The sequence below is a fragment of the Phalaenopsis equestris genome, unplaced genomic scaffold, assembly GCF_001263595.1.
Source record: "Phalaenopsis equestris unplaced genomic scaffold, ASM126359v1 Scaffold001259, whole genome shotgun sequence".
Lineage (NCBI taxonomy): Eukaryota > Viridiplantae > Streptophyta > Magnoliopsida > Asparagales > Orchidaceae > Phalaenopsis > Phalaenopsis equestris.
In genome coordinates, this window is record NW_018165698.1 from 16187 (window position 1) to 23995 (window position 7809).

Consider the following 7809-nt stretch of genomic DNA (forward strand, 5'->3'; position numbering starts at 1 on the left):
ATATTTACATTTATATTTATACTTATATTAATATTTATATAATTAAATTTATATATTTATATTTATATGGGTTGCCTCACATAAAGCGCTTGGTTTAACATCGTCAGCCCAACATACCATTTGATTAGTTGGGTTGACTTAACTTTAAAACTTCTTTAAATTGTGGAATTTGCCCTTCATAATAATGTTTTAATCAATTCTCATTAACTTTAAATATCATTCTAGTGTTAGGATCTTTTACAACAATAGTTCCATAATGATAGACTTTAATCACTTTAAACGGTCCTAACCATCTGGATTTTTAGTTTTTTCTGAAAATAATCTCAATCTTGTATTATATAATAAAACTTATTTTCCAGATTCAAACTTCTTTTGAATAATCTTTCGATCATGTCATATTTTCATTTTCTCTTTATAGATTTTTACATTATCATATGCTTCATTTCTAATGTCCTCAAGTTCATTGAGTTGCAATTATTTTTTCTCACCAGCATCCTTTAAATTAAAAATAAATTCCTTAATAGCCTAAAATGCTTTATGTTCTAATTCTACTGGTAAGTGGCATTGACATGTTTTTCAAAAAATAAGTCTATATGGGGACATTCTTATAGGAGTCTTATAAGTAGTTATGTATGCCCATAATGCAGTATCTAAACTGGCAGACCAATACAATTTATAGGGATTTACAGCTTTTTCTAAAATTTATTTAATTTCACGATTTTATACTTCTGCTATGTCGCTAGTCCGAGGATGATAAGCAGTAGAGAATCTATGCATAATATCATATTTCTTAATCAATTTTTCGATTCTCTTATTCCTAAAATGAGATCCTCCATCTGTAATAATTATTTTTGGCATTCCATATCTTGTAAAAATATTTTTAATTAAAAATTTAGAAACACTCCGAGCATCACATCTAGGTACAGCAGCAGTAACTTCAATCCATTTAGATATATAATCAACAGTAAGTAATATATATAAATTCCCAAATAAAGGCATAAATGGTCCCATAAAATCTAATCCCCACACATCAAAAATTTCAACTTCTAATGTGTAATTTAAAGGCATTTCATTTCTTCTAGAAATATATCTTACTCGTTGACATCTATTGCACATTTTAATATATTCATTAACATCTTTAAAAATAGTAGGCCAATAAAATCCAGCTTACAAATTCTTATATGCAGTTCAATTAATTGTCCTCTAAATTCAAAATTAGGGCATCTTTCAATTATTGTTGAGTTTCCTCATAAGGCACACACTTTCTAATAATTAGATCTTTACATTGTTTATATAGATATGGGTCATCCCAAAAATAGAATTTTGAATCGTATATAAATTTATTTAATTGTGGATTTTCATATCATGTAGTAAAATATCACTTACAATATAATTTACTATATCAGCATACCACTGTACATTCATTTCATCAGTACTATATAATTGTTCATCAGGGAAATTCTCTAAAATTTCATTTGCAAAATTAGTTAATATTTCTTTTTCTAGTCCAGACAAATGATCAGCTATTTGATTATCATTTTCCTTTATATCAACTACGGTAAATCAAACTCTTGCAATATAAGTATTCATCTAATTAATCTTGGTTTAGCATCCTTTTGTTGCCTCAAGTATTTAATAGCAGAATGATCTATATGTACAATACATTTAGTTCTAATTAAGCAAGGTCTAAATTTATCAAAGGCATAAACAATAGCAAGTAACTCTCTTTCAATAGTAGTGTAGTTAATTTGAGCATCATTTAGAGTATTACTAGCATAATATATTACTTTAAAAACTTTGTTATGTCTTTATCCTAACACAGCCCTAATAGCATAATCACTAACATCGTACATTATTTCAAATGGTTTCTTCCAATCAGATGAAACTATTATAGATGCAGTGATTAATTTTTCTTTCAATAATTCAAATGCTTTTATACATTCCTCATTAAAATCAAATTTCATATTTTTTTTCTAAAAGTTGGCATAATGGCTTGGTTATTTTAGAAAAATTTTTTATGTAATGTCTATAGAAACCAGCATGTTCTAAAAAGCTTCTTACCCCTTTAACATTAATCGGAGGTGGGAATTTTTCAATAATTAAATTTTTGTAGGATCTACTTCCATGTCATTTTCAGAAATTTTATGCCCAATTACAATTCCTCCTGCAACCATAAATTGACATTTTTCCCAATTTAGTACTAGGTTAATTTTTTCACATACTTCTAGAACATTTTTTAAATTATTTAAATGTAATTCAAACGAAGTTCCAAATACTAAAAAATTATCCATAAACATTTCCATTCCATGTTCAATAAAATTGCTAAAGATTGACATCATACATCTTTGAAATGTTGCAAGTGCATTGCATAGTCTAAATAGCATTCTACGAAAAGCAAATGTTCCATATGAACTTGTAATTGTTGTCCTCTCTTGATCCTCTAGAGCAAGTAGAATTTTGTGATAACCGGTATATCCATCTAAAAAGCAATAATATTGGTTCCTAGCCAATATATCCCACATTTGGTCTATAAAAGGTAAAGAAAAGTGATCTTTTCTGGTGGACATGTTTAATTTTCTATAATCAATACAAATTTGCAAAACAGTATCTTATCTTATTGGTATTAATTCATTTTTCTCATTTTCTTCAACGGTCACTCCTCCTTTCTTCGGAACATAGTGAATTGGACTTACTCAAGCACTGTCTGAAATAAGATATATAATTCCAGCATCTAACCATTTTAAAATTTCTAATTCCTTAATATCTGCTAAAGTCCATCCAAAAGTCTTTTTATATTTTTTTAACATCTCTATTAATTTTTGTTCTTGAATTTATGTTAATTCAGAAGATACAATAACAGGAAACGTAGATGACTCTCCTAAAAACACATATTTTTAATGGGCAGGTAATATTTTCAGTTCAAGTTCAAGTGGTTTAATACTTGAAGGAATAAGATTTTTATTATCGTTTTCCAACAAGTCTAAAGTTTCAAATTTGCCCTGAATATAGTCCAAATCTTCTTCTTTTATTTCATCCTTATTTTTAAAAAATTCTCCTTGCTTTAATTTGTCTTCAAAATCATTCTTAAATTGCTCATTACTCAGATTATCAGTTACTTCCATCCTAAAACATTCAATATCTTTTTCTATTGTTGGATATTTCATAGCTTTTGCAATATTAAATATTACTTCTTGATCATTAACTCTCATTATTAATTCTCTTTTTTGCATGTCTATCATAGCTCTCCTTATTTCAAGAAATGGTCTCCCCAAAATAATAGAATTTCTTTATCTTCCTCCATATCCAATACTATAAAGTCTACAGGGAAAATAAATTTATCCACTTTTACTAATACATCCTCTATAACTCCTTTTGGATAAGTTATTGATCGATCAGCTAACTGAAGAGTTACAGTAGTAGGGGAAATCTCTCCCAAATCTAAACACTTAAGGATTGATAAAGGCATAAGATTGATACTCGCTCCTAAGTCACGTAAAGCTTTTCTAAAAAACTTTTCACCAATAGCACAAGGTATAGTAAAACGACCAGGATCTTTTAATTTTTCAGGAATCTTTTTCTGAATAATAGCACTGCACTCATAATTGAGTGGAACGGTCTCATGATCTGTAAACTTCCTTTTCTTGCTTAATATATCCTTCATAAATTTCACATAACTTGGCATTTGTTCCAAAGCTTCAACAAAAGGAATTTTTATCGTTAACTTCTTAAGGATTTCCAAAAATTTTGTAAATTGTTTAACTTTTTTCCTGCTTCAATCTTTGAGGAAAGGGAGGTAATGGTTTTTCTAAAGGACCTTTGTTTGTTCATTTTCATTTTGGTCACTTTCCATTGCTTCATTCTCTTCATCAACTTCAGTTTCTCTTTGGATCCTTGTTTCAACTTCTTTTCCACTTTGTAATTGAATAGCTTTAATTTGCTCCTTATTTTGATCTTTTGGATTAACTTCCACCGTACTCGGAAGAATTTCAGAAGGTCTATTACTGAGTGCAGTAGCAATATGTCCTAATAGATTTTCAACATTTCTAATAGTAGCCCCTTGATTCTGTATTTAATTTCCCATGTTTAACATTTAATTTCTCATGTTTAACATTACTTCTTCCATTGTCAACTTCTTTTCTTTAACTTGTGGGTTAAGATTAGAGTTAAATCCAGGAGGATAATAAGGTCGATGACTTGGATTTTGTTGGTTGTTCAAATTTTTGGAGGTTTATAAGTATTCCAACTAAAATTATGGTGATTTTTTCATTCATGATTATAAAAGTTAGAATAGGCATTGTTATTTTGATTATTTATAGCATTTAAAGTTTCATTAGATGATTGAGTATCAATGATCTATCCTAGTGAATTTTCCTCTAATTTTGGGGTATTTGAGAATAGTTCACTCCTATTTGATCAATCTTTTTCGAAATAGCAGTAATTTGAGATGGTAAAATAGACATTGCATCAGAAGCATGAATACTAGCTACTCTCTTTAAATTTACCCGTTCCAAAAACCACTGAAAAGTATTAGTAGCCATCTCCTCTATTAAAGAATATGCTTCATCAAAAGGTTTTGATATTAATGATTCACATGTAGCAGCATCTATAATAGATCTAAGTGATCCTACCAATCCATTGTAAAATGTTTGAATTATTAACCAATCTGGTAAAACATGGTGTGGACATCTCCTAACGAGATCTTTAAATCTTTCCCAAGCTTCATATATCGATTCCCCTTCGAACTGACAAAAAAATGTAATATCATTTCTCTTCTCTCAAAGTTCTGATAGATCTAGGTGCTAATGAATTTAACCAAGCTTTGGCTTTATTCCTTAATGAAAAAGGAAAAAGTCTAAGCCTAACATCATCATTAGACACTCTGTCATATTTAAAAGGAGCACAAATCTCAAGAAAACTAGCAAGATGTAAGTTAGAATCTCCCGTAGTTGTTCCTCCAAACTGGTTATTTTGTATCATTTGGATAATAGCAGGTTTAAGCTCAAATGAATTAGCAGTAACATCAGGATTTTGAATAGTCATGTGAAGTTCATCTACTTTTGGATTAGCATAATCTCTTAAAGGTATTTATCGATTTTTGTTTATCTGATTATTTTAGTTATTTTCCATTTCATTTAAGTTTTTAATTTATTTTTGTTGTTTTCAAAATTTTCTAATAGTATGCTCTAATTCTGAATCGTAAGGTACTAAACCTTCAAATCCAATATTTCGCATAAACAAATATAATAAGCAAAGAAAAATTTCTTAAAAATAACTCTTAAATAAATATATATATTCTTTTTGGATTTTTTCTTTTTAAAATTTTTTTTTAATTTCTTTTATATAATTATCTCTAAATTTTCTAATTACCAAATCTATTTAATTTACCGTTACCTTACCAGGCAACCGCGCCTAAAACTTGGTCCCGAGGAAATATAGTTGTGTAAAAATTATATAGTTTACTCCGCTATGCAACGGTGTCAAAAGCTTGATGCAATATTTTATAAATGAGAAATTTAAGCAATTAATGTTGGGATTCTACGTAAGTATATGTATCGTTATCAAGTTTAAATAGTAACTACTAAACTAATAAACTATGTTTATGTGATGAAGATTTCTTATGTGAAAAAGCATCTTTCCCACTACAATGAGGTTTTAGTAAAATGAAATGAGATAAAAGGTTCAAATATGTATTGAACCAAATAGGAGCAATTTTAATTCATTGTCTTGAAAATCATTGGCTAATCTCAAGTTTAGTCCCTAAATTCGTGGCTAGGCTAGGAGGATACTGGCTCTCACTCCACTTTCCTTCACCTGAAGGCTAGCTCACGCTTCAATTCTTATACACTAAGACTGAATTAAAGATTTTAGTTTGTCAGCCTAAAGGTTCTCCAATTCTACACCAAAAAAAGAATATTTCCGTACTTATTTTCACTTAATTCCATAAATAATGTTCTCTTTTATGGACTCAAATGTGATCCTTACTACGTTTTAGAACTCATACTCCATTTCCCGGATCATATGTTTAACAATATACTTTAACAATTCATTTGGCCAGATCAAAAAGTAAATTAAGTTCGGAGTTAAAAAATCATCACAATTTATTTTATATTTTAATATTGGCACATCCATATTATCTTTTCCTTTTACCATATCTTAGAGTAGAGAGAAAGATAAAGTAAACTACTCAGACTTCATGAGAAAGATACAACAAAACATAAATTTCATATATAAAAGAAAGTTCATACAACACTAACAAACAAACAATACTTATCTGAAACTAGCCTCTTCTAGGAAATATAGAAAGAAGAAATCTCTCACTTTTCTCCTTCTCCAACACTCTTAGAGAAGAGTTCAGACTTAATCTCACCACACAACTCTAAATTATAAGAACAATGGACTCTAAATGGTTGTGTAATGAAAAATGGAAGAATGTGTAATGCGTAGAAGGTTGAATTGAGACGATGAGATGTCAGGAAGAGTCACTTTTCTAATCAATTTTGGCCCTAAATAAATCCTACAGTCGGTTCTCCAATAGGTTCCTCCAAAAACTCTTCAAAAAGCGTCCAAATTTGTAGAAGCTTCTAGAAACAAGGGTTGAACCGACATTGGTACCATCGGCGCCAGTGTTACACAATTTAATTTGCTGCTCTTTGTCAAACGGTGTCGTCGGCACTGAACAAATTTTCAACTTCTTCATTTTTGCTCCAAATTTCATCATTTTTTCTTCCTTTTTGCTTCAAGTCCTAAAATTCAACAACTTGCAAGAATACATAAAAATACCTTCCATTAAAATGCAATATCATCAAAAATGAGTATAAAATATGGGTCTAAAAATGCATATATTTTTTGGTGTATCATAGCACCAAAAGCCATCACTACTACCATCGGAAATGGATGTTATGCTATAGGCCTAAACTTTAAATATCTTCTCCATCATTGCTTACCCTTGAGAGTTAATCATAGTTAGCCACCCCCTGACCTCCCTGAGCTCAGAGGTGACCAGACCATGGCCAGCCACCACTTCAGCCGTCGGAAACAGCCAGCCCAAGGGAGCCTCAAATGGCCAAAACCCAAAATTTGAACTCCCTGACTTGGCTCACTCCAATTTGATGCTTGTGTCTTTCTTCCCTCCGCCTCAGCAAGCTTTAACAACCATCAAACCCCCCTAAGCTCCACTAGGCAGCCATGGCTTTAATATGACCTCTAAATGGCCAAAGAAGAAAGAGCTGGAAACCTTGGGGAAACTCTGCCAAAATCTCAGTCGAGCTTCTCCAAGCCTTCCTAAGTTCAATCCTCTTGTTCGCAACCACTCACAGCCACCCCACATAGCCAATTTCTTCACTGAAATTTTTCCAAAACCTAGGACATATTTTCCCACACTTCCATAGTCCACCAAAGTTCAATTAACTGTGCCCACACCATCACCAAAGTGAGAGTAGAAGATTCCTCACAAAAGCCCCATCACAAAGACCCCCTAACTTAGACTTTGATCAACACCTATATCAAGCTTGCTCGAAATCATACCTAGACAATTCACTTGGGCCTAGGGCTTCATATGGAGGTTCAAAGCTGCCACAACCATCTGATTGTGGCCTCCCCTCTCAGACAAAGGTATTGAAACTCAACCCTAAATCGAGATTCTTCATGTGTACTGGCTTGATTTCATGTTTGATTAACTGTATCGATAGACGCGTCTTGAGTAGATGAAGTTTAAGAAATAAACCCCATGTGATTTGGTTGAGTCTAGCTTTGGATCTTAAGTTTTTAGTATGAACGGATTACGAGTTAGGTCATTTTGGGTCGCACGTT